At 40.7% G+C, this 14,931-nt stretch overlaps 1 pseudogene across 1 annotated transcript; it reads right to left on the bottom strand.

Annotated features, from left to right (window-relative positions):
* Window positions 1-4,461: 4,461 nt before the first annotated feature.
* Window positions 4,462-5,788, bottom strand: LOC309659868 (archaemetzincin-2 pseudogene; annotated as a pseudogene). The gene has a single exon. The product of its transcript is annotated as an archaemetzincin-2 pseudogene (transcript).
* Window positions 5,789-14,931: the final 9,143 nt, after the last annotated feature.

Here is a 14,931-nt window from a genome sequence, read left to right as displayed (position 1 = left end):
AAAGGCAAGTCAAATAATTCACTACTGATTCCCCACCAGGAAGGGAAATGAATAGATAAAGTTTGTGGTATGAAGGTGTGTTGACTTTAGATTCTATGAGCAATTTCTTTATCCCCTCCTCCCCCATAAAAATAGTTCCTCTGAAAACTACTGATGGAAAAAAAGGCAGGTCTTCTGTAAGTTGAATATGAAGGTTATTATCAGGAGAGACCTCTGTCCCTCCTGGGTGCAAGGGAGTCATCTGGTAGTTAGATCCCAAAGAGGACGTTGATATCAAAGAGGTATAAAATGAAAACTCCCCCTTTATAGCATCATGTGTCTGGGATAGTGGTTCTCAAATCATGGACCCTGGACAGCCACGAAACTTCATTTGGGAACCTGTTAGAAATACAGGCTTTATGCCAAACCTACTGAATCAGAAACTCTGGGGTTAGGCCCAGCAATCTGTTTCAGCAAGCCCTCTGTGTAATTCCAATAAATATTTGAGAATTTTGAGAGTTTGAGAAGATGTCAAAACTGAATGCCGTCCTTAAGTACTGTAACCAGCTGAAGCTGAAAAAGGAACATCAACTTCTAGTGAGCCCTCACCCAGACCCTCACTGGGCCTAACTAAAGACTCTCCAGATCAACGGACAGTGGGGCTTGTTTTAATGGATCATGTTAAGACTTAGGGTCTGGCTCCATTCTATCCAAAGGATTAGTTTTCAACGCTTACTTAGCATAACCACCTTGAATCCCCTCTACCTTTCTAAAGCACTTACAAATTCTGACTTTTCCCCCTCAGCAAACTAGTCACTGAATTTTTTTTTTTTTTTTAAACTGATGAGTGTTTTCTTGTCAGGCAAAGAAATAAACTTTACTCTGCTTTCTTTTTTTACTGTTAAAGCTCTGGTGGTCTTTGTTTCATTCTTTTACAGAGACCAGGCAGTTAGCAAGTGACTCTGGGATGTAAGTTTGCTTTTTCATCCTATATTCTAATCCTTGTGTCAACCCAAATTGTTGGAAGGCCTTGGGCAAGCTACTTAACATCCCTGAAAGTCAGTTTTCTCATCTGAAAAGAGCAAGCAGGTAATTATCCTACCCACCTCAACTGGCATAATGGCTGTGAAATTGCTAAGTGGGAAGTGGATACACATGCAAGCATTATTATCATTTTGTGGGCCTTTCTCAACACTGCACTTAGTACCCTCAGTTTCACCCCTCCCCACCCCCGTCATCAGACCACCCCACAGGGAAAGCCTGTAGCCTGGTCATGGTCCAGACTCCTCTGGAGGCCCAGCCAGCAGGGCAACCATCATTGTTTTAGAATTACTCTGGGTGAATGGAATAGCAGAAAACATTCCAGCCTGAGGGATCATGGATAAAAACATTAGACGACTATAAGAATACATTATAGACTTGCCATCAGAACTTGGAAATGACCTGGCAAATCTGTGTGTAGTTTACAATAAGAAATGTTCTTCTTATCCTTGGAATGAGCAATTGCCTTATAGCAAATCTTCTGAGCTTCCCCCAGAGGCGATCCAATGAAGTGTTCTGCATGCAGAGTATCTCATTACCTGACACAAACAAATAGGGTACAGCTGATGTCAGTGTCTAGTGGTCCTAGGAAATAAACTGCTGCTTCTGGTAAATAGGTGGTAATTTATGTTGAATTATTTGCTAAGGGCCAAATTAGTCCCTTGTAGTGTGCACAGCATTTCTGAAGAATTAAAAATAAATGTTTTTCTGCTTAAATAATACCATGATCCAAAGCAATTATAACTGTAATGTATCTGACATAGGAGTGATCCTAAACACTTCCCCAGGGCCTTTACGAATAAGAGGATCTTTCTAAAGCATGCTAATGTTAAAAAGAAAGTAGATCTCTAGGCTTGGCTTAAAAGAGGCAAGCAGAGAATAAGTTCAACGAAGAAGGGAAAGTAATTTATTAATCTAGCACTTACTGTGTGCTAGGCACTGCACTAAATGACACACATGTTAACCTTATCCTCACAATAATCTGTGAGGTAAGGATATTCCCCCTCATTTTAACAGAATAGGACACTGCGGCTCAGAGCAGCTAAGCATCTTCCACAAAGTCAAACAGCACACAGTTTATGGCAGAGCTGAGATTCAAATTCAGTAAGTGGTCTCTTATCTAGACAGTTGCGACAGCCTCTGTGCCAGATAGTTTCCCTGTGCTCCTCCAGATCCTCTCTGTACACTTCTCCATCTTACTCTGTTCCCACAAAGGCTGCACCAACTTGCTTGCTGGTTTCCCATTGCGTTTGGCCAGTAGAGATTATTGGCAGGAGGTGCAAAAGAGGAAGGAGAGTAAGGCAAAGGTTTTTCTGCTCCCCTCCCCAGCTCTCTCCTGCTCCACCAACCAAAAGTCTTAGCTCCTCTCTGCACAGGATGCTTCCTCTGCGTTTTGATAACCACTCCCTCCTCTGAGGGCCTTACACCCTGGCCACACCGTCTCAGATCTCGCAGTTTCAGTGTGCCTACAGTTACAGTAAATTTTAGCTCCACCAGCTTATAAGACATCAAAGCTTGGAAAGGATGGCCCCTCCATTTTGTTGTTGTTTTGTTACTGGTTCTGATTCAAATGAAGTTGCTGAACGATGGACACATTCCGTGTGTCCTCCACAGTGTTCTACCTGAACAGCTCCTGGTTCCATGTTTAGAGAGTGTCTCTTCCTCTGGCTACAGCTCCCTGAGAGAAACTAAATGGTTTTTATGAGCAAAAGCACCTCACTGAATCATATGTGGTTTCTGAATGATGGCGTTCTGAATTTGGTGAAAAATAATAACAGAACCTGACATTTATACAAAGTTCTATAGCTTTACATTTATTACTTTCTGTTTAAGGGTATATTAGAAGGTAGATGCATGTCCAGAAAAAAATAGCTGAACATGAAGCTACAGTAGTTATTTTTTTAAAGACAGGTAATGTCCGAACTCTCATCAAGACACATAATAGCTGATGAAGGTCTTTCCCCTGAACTATTTTCATTAAGCTAATGAAACTGGTTTGTCTTGGCAGTGCTAACTCACTCCTGTTTTTCTGAGTGAATTCATTACCCATGACTTCAGAAGAATAAAGAGGAAAGAGAAGCAGACTATTAAACAGGACAGATGCAATAAGTAGTTTTGCACATTAATGCTATATAGGAACAAATAAAATCTTTGGTGATCAGCAAATGTAATAGTCCTAACATTTTCAAAGGTGTCACTCTTAAAAGTCTAATGGCAGGCATGGATGGGCAATAATTTTTAAAAAATTGGTTTCATCATATTTTTGTGCTTGAAATGACATGGCATTTTGGAATCATCATCTTACCTGAATATAGTTATTCTATTATTAGAAAATTATAGCACTTAACAAAAGAAAGGAAGATAGAAACGGGTAATATTTTAAAATATGTTTAATTATGAAATGTCCCCTTTAACCTTTAGCAATACTGCTTACCTCAACATCTACTTTGTCTGATATTAATTTAATGACATCAGATTTACTTTGATTAGTATTTGGGTAGGATGTCTTTACTCATCCTTTTATTTTTCAATCTTTCTCATCTTTCTCTCTAATGTGTGGCTCTTATTAATAGCATTTAGCTGGTTTTTGTGTTTTTATTTGCTCTGACAAACTTTGTATTTTAATTGGATCATAGACCACTGACATTTAAAATAATTAATAGTTAATAATACAGTTTAAGTCTAACACTTGCTATTTCTCTCCTATCTGTCCTCTTGTGCTTTCTTCTTTTATTTTTCATTTCTTGCCTTCTTTTCTTTTTTTTAACATCTTTATTGGAGTATAATTGTTTTACAGTGTTGTGTTAGTTTCTGCTGTATAACAAAGTGAATCAGCTATATGCATACGTATACCCCATATTCCCTCCCTCTTGCATCTCCCTCCCACCCTCCTTATCCCACACCTCTAGGTGGTTGCAAAGCATGGAGCTGATCTCCCTGTGCCATGTGGCTGCTTCCCACTAGCTATCTATTTTATATTTGGTAGTGTATATATGTCAGTTCTACTCTCTCACTTCGTCCCAGCTGACCCTTCCCCTCCCTGTGTCCTCAAGTCCATTCTCTACGTCTGTGTCTTTATTCCTGTCCTGCCCATAGGTACACCAGAACCAGTTTTTTTTTTTAGATTCCATATATATGTATTAGCATATGGTATTTGTTTTTCTCTTTCTGGCTTACTTCACTCTGTATGAGAGACTCTAGGTCCATCCACCTCACTACAAATAACTCAATTTCATTTCCTTTTATGGCCGAGTAATATTCCATTGTATATATGTGCCACATCTTCTTTATCCATTCATCTGTTGATGGATGCTTAGGTTGCTTCCATGTCTGGCTATTGTAAATAGTGCTGCAATGAATATTATGGTGCATGTCTCTTTTTTTTTTAATGTAAATTTCTTGTTATTATTATTATTTATTTATTTAGTTTTGGCTGCATTGGGTCTTCATTGCTGTGCACGGGATTTCTCTAGTTGCGGCGAGCAGGGGCTATTCTTCGTTGCGGTGCGCGGACTTCTCATTGCAGTGGCTTATCTTGTTGCAGAGCACGGGCTCTAGGCATGCGGGCTTCAGTAGTTGTGGCTCGTGGGCTCAGTAGTTGTGGCTTGCGGGCTCTAGAGCACAGGCTCAGTAGTTGTGGTGCACGGGCTTAGTTGCTCCGCGGCATGTGGGATCTTCCCGGGCCAGGGCTGGAACCCGTGTCCCTTTGTATCTGTCTTTAAGGTGGAAGCCAATAGCACTCTGCAACTTGCATAAACAGATGGGGCAAAGGTCGAGGGGACGCTGGTCAGCTTCTTCCAAGTGATTGGAGCCTTGCATCAGGCATGCGAGCCACTGGCAGTGCTGAAGTCCAAAGATATGTCCAATCTCATGGGTTAAAGTCTTACAGGACTGAAGCAGCAAAACACTAGTCACTTCAGGATCGTAATAATTATCAAAAACTGAGTAGTCACGTGAAGATTTCTTCTGCAGCTTCTTCAGTTTGCCTTCGTAGTGTGAGATGTAAAAATCACTGCCGTACCTGGCAAAGCTGAATATCCCCACACCATCTGTCAAAGAGGCCTGTCCAGAGACAAAATTCCAGGAGTCTCTTGGGTAAAGATCGATCATTATTATTCCCACAACACAAAAAGCATCTTCAGGTTTCTTCTTTTTTAAGAACTTCAGGATCTGCCTTGCATGAATCTGTAGGTTCTGTGTGTTATCATTGATTCTAAAGGAACACCTCGTTGCAGAGACAGGAACTGGTTCTAGGAGTTTTACCGTCAAGCCATAGAAAAATGCTTCACAGTAGCCCTTGACCCATTTCACATATTCTTCACTGATACTTCCAGTGTTTCCTAGCGATCCAATGCACTGTATATAAATACTGTGCTTCTGTGGAGAAGGTGTCTTTCTGTAAGGATCATTGAAAAACTCTGCAAAGTCTTGGGGAGCCTCAGGATGGGAGGTTATCCAGTCTGACTGTGAATGCAAAGTAATGGGTCCAAAGAGATCACTGTCTGGCCGGAAGGCTTCATCCATCAGACGCTTTTCCCCAGCATCTAACTTCTCATACTGTGACACAAGTGCTGGGTTCTTTGAGATGAGAGCTGTCTTTAGTGTGTGTTCAGAGTGCCGTACTGTTTGCATAGTGACAGGCTTCTTCCATTCACATCGCGTGCCTGTGCAAAGATTTCATCCTTCCCTTTGAACGGTTCAGACAGCTGTTCCACCGCGAGGCTTCAGGGAGAGGACGGCTCCCTCTCAACTTTCTGCCTCACAAGGACCGTCATGTCTGGGCCCGGGTGGGAGTGCGTGGTGTGGGTGCCTTCACCCCCGTCACCCTCATGCCATCACCGTCATCCCGCCGGGCGTCGATGCCGCCCACCCTGCGCCATGCCCTGCTCCGTGCCCTGTGCCCGACGCCATGCCCCGCCCCTTCGCGCCACATGTCTCTTTTTGAATTATGGTTTTCTCAGGGTATATGCCCAGTAGTGGGATTGCTGGGTCCTATGGTAGTTCTATTTTTAGTTAAGGAACCTCCATACTGTTCTCCATAGTGGCTGTATCAATTTACATTCCCACCAACAGTGCAAGAGGGTTCCCTTTTCACTAAACCCTCTCCAGCATTTAATGTTTGTAGATTTTTTGATGATGGCCTTTCTGACCGGTGTGCGGTGATACCTCATTGTGGTTTTGATTTGCACTTTTTAATGATTAGTGATGTTGAGCATCCTTTCATGTATTTGTTGGCAATCTGTATATCTTCTTTGGAGAAATGTCTATTTAGGTCTTCCACCCACTTTTAGATTGGATTGTTTGTTTTTTTGATATTGAGCTGCATGAGCTGCTCGTATATTTTGGAGATTAATCCTTTGTCAGTTGCTTCGTTTGCAAATATTTTCTCCCATTCTGAAGGTTGTCTTTTTGTCTTGTTTATGGTTTCCTTTGCTGTGCAAAAACTTTTAAGTTTCATTAGGTCCCATTTGTTTATTTTTGTTTTTATTTCCATTTTTCTAGGAGGTGGGTCAAAAAGGATCTTGCTGTGATTTATGTCAAAGAGTGTTCTGCCTATGTTTTTCTCTAAGAGTTTTATAGTGTCTGGCCTTATATTTAGGTCTTTAATCCATTCTGAGTTTATTTTTGTGTATGGTGTTAGGAAGTGTTCTAATTTCATTCTTTTACATGTAGCGGTCCAGTTTTCCCAGCACCACTTATTGAAGAGGCTGTCTTTTCGCCATTGTATATTCTTGCCTCCTTTATCAAAGATAAGGTGACCATATGTGCGTGGGTTTATCTCTGGGCTTTCTATCCTGTTCCATTGATCTATATTTCTGTTTTTGTGCCAGTACCATACTGTCTTGATTACTGTAGCTTTGTAGTATAGTCTGAAGTCCAGGAGCCTGATTCCTCCAGCTCCGTTTTTCTTTCTCAAGATTGTTTTGGCTATTTGGTGCTGAGATGAGGACCTCCGGGAGGCCTCACTCCGATTGATATTCTGCGGGGGCTGAAGTTCTCTGTTAGTCCAGCGGTTTGGACTTGGAGCTCCCACCACAGGAGCATGGGCCCAACCTCCGGCCTGGGAACCAAGATCCTGCAAGCTTCATGGCATGGTTAAAAAAAAAGGAAGAAAGAAAGAAAAAAAGGAGCAGTACAATATCAAAGAATAAAAAATAAAATAAAATTAGAAAGATAAAGAATATATTAGGAAAAATAAAACTATAATTGAAACAACTGCAACTAGGTAAAATAAAACCACAGCAGAAAAAAGAAAAAAAAAAAAGTGGAGGGGGGGCAACAAGCCAAAAGGAGAGATCACTAACAAAGTATAAAGAATAAAATAAAATCAGAAAAGTAAAAGATTTATTAGGAAAAATAAAAATATAAAAGAATCAACAAGGTAAAACAGAACCCCAATCTAAAAAAGGAAAAAAAAAAAAAAAAAAAGCCTTGGGTGTGGAGGCAGAGTTTAGGTGGAGAGTGGAACTTAGGCAGAGACAGGGTTTAGGGTGGGGTAGGACCTAGGCAGGTGGCGGGTGAAGTTTGAGTGTGGCACGGGGCCTCTGCTTAGGACATGCACGGAAGGGGAGAGGCAGCATATGGAAAGAAGGCCCTCTGGAGTGTGGGGTTCCAGAGTTTGGATGTAGGGTCCTGAGTGAGGCTGTGTGGATGGGGTTTAGGCCCAGCTCGTGGGAGGGGGTCTCCGAGTGTAGAGGTGGGGCCCTGGGTGGGGGTGTAGGGGCGGGGCTTGGGCTCTGCACGGCAGGAGGGAGGCTCCGAGGGCAGAGGATTAGGCCTGGGAGCCCAACAGGCTTCCCGGCGCCTAAGTGGACAGGGAAAGCGCTCGCCTCGTTCCCTTCTGTTCCTTCATAATCCCCCCCACCGTCTCCTCCAGGGTCTACCCCATTCCCGCTGGACCCCTAACCGTGGGTGGGTCCCACTGGGTGTAGGAACTCCTTCCCTTCCTCAGCCACCACTCAGGGGTGCCATCCCGGAGGTCCGGCCTTTACTTTTGCTCCCCTTTCCCTCCCTCCCACTCCCCCAGGACCCGTGCAGCTGGCAGGGGCCTAGGTGGGCAGAGAATCAGGCCTGGGATCTCAATAGGTTCCTGGGGGTCCAACTGTCTTGCCTTCTTTTGGATTATGAAAACATTTTTTATTATTCTATTTTTCTTCTTCACGTTTTAGTTACACATTCCTACAATAGTTCTTTTAGTGGTTACCCTAGAGATTACAATATGCCTTCTTGATGTATTACCGTCTACCTTAAGTAAGTACTTTTGATTTTACCACTTCCTAAATAAGGCAAGAAACTTTGCAACAGTTAAACTGCATTTATCACCCTCCCACAGTTTGAGCTATTATTACCATTGTATTGTATTTTAGTTCTACATACGGGGTTATTATTGTTTTGATGTAAACAATCAACATTCTTGTACATTTAACCACACATTTACCCTTTCCAGTGCTCTTCGACGCTAACATCTGATATCATTTTCCTTTAGCCTGAAGAACTTCGTGGTGTTTCTTTTGGTTCACAGCTGCTGGCATTGAATTCTCTCATGTTTTGTTTGTCTGGAAACATCTTTACTTAACCTTCATTTTTATTTTTACATCTGTATTGTGGCATAATTTACATGTAATAAAATTTACCTACATTTTAGATGTATAGTTTGATGAATTTTGGTAAATTGCATGCATACATGTACAGAGTCATGCAGCCAGCCCCCCACAATCCAGTTTCAGCACACTTCTTTCACTCAGCAAAAGCTTCCTTCTGCCCTTTTGCAGTACATCCTTTCCCCCAGGGAACCACTGATGTGCTTCAGGTCATTATAGTTTTGCCTTTTCTAGAATTTCATACAAATGGAATCATATAGTACGTTATGACTTTTGTGACTAGGTTCTTTCATTTAGCATGATGCTTTTGAGATTCATCCATGCTGTTATGTGTATCAGTAGTTCATTCCTCTTAATTGCTGAGTAATATTCTATTGCATAGATATGCTATATTTTGATTACCCGTTCACTAGATGATGAATATTTGTATTATTACCATTTGTGGTTATTATGAATGCTTATGCTATATTCAAATACAAGTCTTGTGAGGACATATTTTTATTTTTCTTAGGTAAATATCTAGGAATGAAATCGCTGGACTACATGGTACGTATATGTTTAACTTTAAAAAAAAACTGCCAAACTGATTTTCCAAGTGGCTGTACCACTTTGCATGCCTGCTTATAACGTATGAGGATTCCAGTTTCTCCATATTCACCAAGGCTTCATATTGTCAGTCTTTTTAATTTCAGCTGTCTTACTGGGTAAACTGTAGTTTTAATCTGCATTTTTCTAATGACTACAATTTGGGGCATCTTTTCATGGGCTTGTGGGCCAACAATATAGCTTCTTTGGTAAAATGTTTGCTCAAATCTTTTGTCCAATTTGTTTTTGTCGAATCTTGAGAGTGATTTATATATTCTGAATACAAGTCCTTTATCAGATACATATTTTGTTTTGCAAATATTTTTTTTCTATCTGTGGTTCACCTATTCATTTTCTTAATGCTGTGTTTTGATATTAGTATGGTGGATTATACTGAATAATTTTGAAATATTGAACTAACATTGCATTGCCAGGATAAACTTCCTTGATTGTGGTGTATTATTCTTTTTATATATTACTGGATTCAATTGCTAATATCTTGTTGGAATCTTTGTGTTTCTGTTTATAAGGTATATTAGTCTCCAGTTTTCTTTCCTAGTACTACCTTTGTCTGGTTTTGGTATTGGGGTAAAGCTGCCCTCATAAAGTAAGTTGGGAACTGTTCCCTCATCTTATATTTTCTGGAAGAAACTGTAGAAATAATGTTATTTATTCTTTAAACATTTGGCAAATTCACCAGTGGAACCATCTGGGTTTAGAGCTTCCTTTTTTGAAAGATTTTAAACCATGAATTCAATCTCTTTAACATCTATTTAATCTTTAGTACATCTCATAGTTTGTAATTTTCAAGAAATTAGTCAATTTAATTGAAGTTGTTGAATTTTTGTGTGTAGAGTTTTTCTTCATAGTATTCCCTCAATATTCTTTTAATGTCTATAGGGTCTGTAGTCATATTCCTCTTTCATTCCTGATATTGGCAATCCCTGCCTACTGCTGGATTTATCAAGTTTTATTGAGTTTTTTGTTTCATTGATATTTATCTATTGGTTTTCTGTTTTCAATTTCATTGATTTTTGCCCATATCTTTATTTTTTCCATTCTTCTGCTGTTTGGGGTTGATTTAGCTCATCTTTTTAAAAGTTTCTCAAGGTGGAAGTTTAGATTGTTGATTTGAGAACTTTCTTCTTTGCCAATATAAGTATTTAATGCTATATATCTCTCTCTAAGCAATGCTTTAATTGCATCCACAAATTTTGATGTGTTGTATTTTCCATTTTTGTTCAGTTCTAGATATTTTCTAATTTTTGCTTTAGAAAAGTATTTTAAATAATTCAAGAGGAGAAGAATACTCTCATATTTACCTATGTATTTGTTATTTTTGTTGCTCTCTCTTCATTTCTGATATCCCAAGTTTCCTTCCTCTGGTGTCATTTTTCTTCAGTCTGATGGACTTCCTCTAGCAATTATTTTTGGGCAGGTCTGCTGGCTCTTAGTTTTCCTTCATTGAGAATGTCTTTATTTCACCTTCCTTCCTGAAAGTATTTTTGCTGGATATAGAATTCTGGCTTGACAGTGTTTTTTCTTTCTTCACTTTAGAAATGTTGTTCCACTTCCTTCTGTCCTCCATAGTATCTAATAAGAATTCCAAGTTCTTATTAGAACAAGTTTAACTGAACAAGTTTAAGTTCAGTTCTTAAACTTGTATGCTGTTTGGAGTCAGCATGGGCATGGGCATATGCACTTGGAAGTGAGCCCAAGAATTCATAAGCAACTTTATGGGGTTGCTTTCCCAATCTCCTCCTTGTGGCAATCTCTTCAGTACTTTCTGGTTACCTGGAATTCTCCAACCAGAAAGTTGGAGCTTTTTATTGACTCTGTTGCACAATTTTTGCAATTACACTGATGTCCAAGATCAACCAGCAGGAGGACAGAGAGAAAACAAAAAGCAACAGGGGTCTGTCCCACACAGATTATCACAGCTCCTCTGATCAGAGACAAAAGTTCCCCTCCCTCAGCATTTTAGAATCCTGCAGGTCCAACCATCATTACAGATGCTGCCACTGCCACTGCCAACATGGGATTTCTTAGGGGCTGGCGTGTAAGAGAATGGAGAAAAGAAAAAAGGCAGGTTTCCCCCACTCTCTCAGAGCATTAGGAGACTCTTCTCTATTCTTTGAGCCAGAGCTAGAGGGTTTCTCCTGGAGCTCCCTCTGTGCAGATACCCACATTCAGGTTTCATGCTGCTTATTGGAGCAAAAAGATGACAAACTCACTACCAGTTTGATGGTACTTCAAATTCTAGTCCTCTTCCCCAATCACCAACTACTATTTAATTTTCAGAGTCCTCAAAAATCTGCTCTATATATTACGTCCAGGTTTTTTGTTTTGTTTTGTTTTGTTTTAGCTGCATCCATTGTGGAATATGTGGAATACTCCATTGTACCTGGAATTGGAAAATTCTATCTTGTTTGAGCCACTGAATTACTGTTGGGTCCCTGGTTACAGCAGCTAGGCCTATCCTAACTTACTGAGCCAATTCCACAATTCCTTTGTTCTTGCAATGCATCTACTCTGCAATCCTTTAACCTTGGATCAATCCTAAAATCCACCTATCATCTGCCCCCTACACCCAGAATGATGAGCTGGGCTGGAGAAAATTCATCCAACCATGTGGGCTGGTGGTCTTTCACTTGTTAAATATCTCTGCCCAGCTCTCTCCTGTTCTTCACAGAAATTACTATTAATATTTGTCTTGGACCTTTATTGCTATCCTTTCACTCTCTCAGCAGATGTCTTTACCTCCTATGTCTTAGAGAAAACTAGGTGGCTTCTTACTGCTCACCTATAGATGTGTCTTCCCTTCTGTTTTAAATAGGCATCCCTCTTTCCCGCCTCCTGTTGAAGGAGCTAATGCTTCTTATGCTCTGGATCCTATCTCCTCCTGCCTTCTCAATATTATCCATAAATTATTACACCTCTTTCTTCCATCTTCCACTTGTCTTCTCCAAGGGCTCCTATACTTCAGCATATAATATGGAAAGTCTTTATCTTATCTCAAATATTGCAAACATCTCCTAATACTCCTTCTGCATTAGTCAGATTAGTTAGATTAAGGTAATCTAACAGTGTTAACAATATTTGGATCTCTGACGCTTAACACACACACAAATTATTTTTTTACTCATGCAAAGTTCAGTGTAGGTGTTCTTGGTTGGGTGGCTCTCCTGGGCACCTCTTCTCTGACTCAGGGATCCAGGTTCCTCCCATCTTGTGACACAACCGTCTTCACCATGAGGCCTCCAGGGCTGCTGTGGAAGGGAAGACAGTATGAGGTAGATTCACTTAACCACCTTGGCTCAGAATGCCCTATACACTTTTACTCACATTCCTTTAGCCAGAGCTAGCCACATGGTTCCACCTGGAAAGATCTAGGAAATGTTGACACTCGTGGAGCAAATGCTTCCCTGCATCATGAATATTCAGTAGTCAGCCAACTATTTCAGCCACACTCCTTATCTCTGATCTTACCATATATCCATCCACACGGAATCTATCATGGTCTTCTTACCACAGATCTGATCATGTCACTTCCCCGTTTAGCACCCAATTACTGCTGACTGCCAACTGAATGAAATCCAAACCTTTTATCAAGGTATTCAATACCACTTAGGATCTAGCCCTTCCAGCCCTATCTCCTATAAGGTCTTGTCTTAGGCATTAGTCCCATCAAACTGCTTCTAATTCCCAGTTATTGGAACAAGTTACAGTTACTGTTACTTGCCTCTTTACATTAGCACACACTCTTCCATCTTTCTGAAATGTCATTCTTTGCTGTATCTAGTGGGAAAATTTCTACCTCTCCTTCAAAACTTATTATAAGCATCTTCCTCTGTGAACCTTTTGTAGCCTTTTTTTTTTTTTTTAAATCTTAGTTTGGCCTCGCCGCGGGGCATGTGAGGTCTTAGCTCCCCCCACCCCCATCTCCGACCAGGGATCAGGCCTGCGCCCCTGCAGTGGAAGTGCAGAGTCTTAACCACTGGACCAACAGGGAAGTCCCTGTAGCCCTCTGTTTTAAGTAGAGTTGATCATTTAGTTCCTTTGTGCCACAACTGAGCATCAGCAAACCTCCATGTAGTACCCATTTCACTGAGTTGAACTTGTATTTTTATTTACCTGTCTCTCTTCTTTTAAACTATGAGCTCCTTGAGAACTGGGACCATGACTTACTATCTTAGTATCTCCAGCACCTAATACAGTGTCTGCCACATGATGGATGTTTAACAATTGTTTCATGTAATGCATAATTAAATGAATGAATAAATGATGTACAATTTAAAATATTTCTTACACTTAAATTTCAGTTTAGTGTTCATTCAATATTTAAAAGTTCTTGGAGAAAGCGATGGACTTGTGCTATATTTACTGTATCTTCTTTTAATGAAGAAGAATGGCCGGCATTAAATTAAAGCCTTACAGATATACACTAACATAAATTCTTGATTTGGTGAGGGAAGCTTCTTCACACTCAATCAAAAAAGTTAATGAAAATAATGCAAAAATGAGCTGAAGCTACAAGGAGGTTACAGTGACTGATTCTTACTGATGCAGAAATAATACTGAATGTTTCAATTCTGGGAAGTCAAAGAGCACGGAGAACAGTGATAAGACTGAGAGGATTTGGGTGATTGAGATGAAAAGTGTGAGGAAACAATTATTTCAGTCTGTAATATAATCATGAGAGGTGGGTGGGGTGCAAGCATACTTTCCTGAACTTTTCCCTTCCGAACCATGAAAAAACAACTCAATTAGAGTTAATATACATTTTGAATTAACTGTATTTCATTAATAATTCTTCAAAAATCATTGTTCATCTATGTTATATATACTACCTCTTAATTACCTAGACTGTTCAGTTAATCGGCTCATCATTCCATCTCCGACCAGTCTATATGAGTGGAGTCACTGTACCTTCAAAAACAATAAATAACGAACAAAACCCCCCAAAACCAAATATCCTGATGCCCATGTTATCTCTTCTGAACCATAATCAGTTACTGCCATAATTCAGGTGGTCTCCAGCTTGATCTGTGCTGAAACTTTGTCACCCGGGGGGGGGGGGGTGGAGGGGAGTCAGTGGGGAGCTGGAGTGAGGCAGGAATATTCTCTATCAAATGGAGCTAAGAATCAGGAGAACTGTCCCAGCTATAGGACTGGTGCAGAGCAGGAAAGGAGGCTGAGACAGTCTCAGTCCTCATTTCTGACATCAGTTTTGGCAGAATATGGAAGCAACAGTGGGAGGTCTCCCTCTCCATGAATTTGGAGATCAGGGACATAAGGTCACCTTCTGAGTTGAACTAGTAAAGTTCACAATGGATGTGGTTAGTCACCTGTGGGAGTAAAGCAAGAGACTGTCTGAAATGTGTGGCTCTCAGGAAACTCCAGTCAAGGGAGGCAATCCAGATGTAATCAGAGGAAGGCAGGTCCAGAATGTGAATGTCATTTCGTAGAAGGTATTTAATCAACTGAATTGTACAATGCCTGGGGGAAGACTATATGAAGGTGGGTGAGGGTGTGGGCAGAGGGGAAATGGTCACCTTGGACTACAGGAAATAAAAACCCAAGGCATCTTAACTCGGCAGTGCACACCCAAGCCCTATGCCAAGGAGAGACCCTGCCTTTTGTGGTTGCTATGGGACAGGAGTGCCTCTTCTGATCTCTCTTCAGTATCCTGTGTTCATTCTGATCCTGGGACTGGCTGCCCTGG

This window comes from Balaenoptera physalus (genome assembly GCF_965194825.1).
Source record: "Balaenoptera physalus genome assembly, chromosome: 4".
Taxonomy (NCBI): domain Eukaryota; kingdom Metazoa; phylum Chordata; class Mammalia; order Artiodactyla; family Balaenopteridae; genus Balaenoptera; species Balaenoptera physalus.
This window is presented reverse-complemented; position numbering and strand designations above follow the sequence as displayed.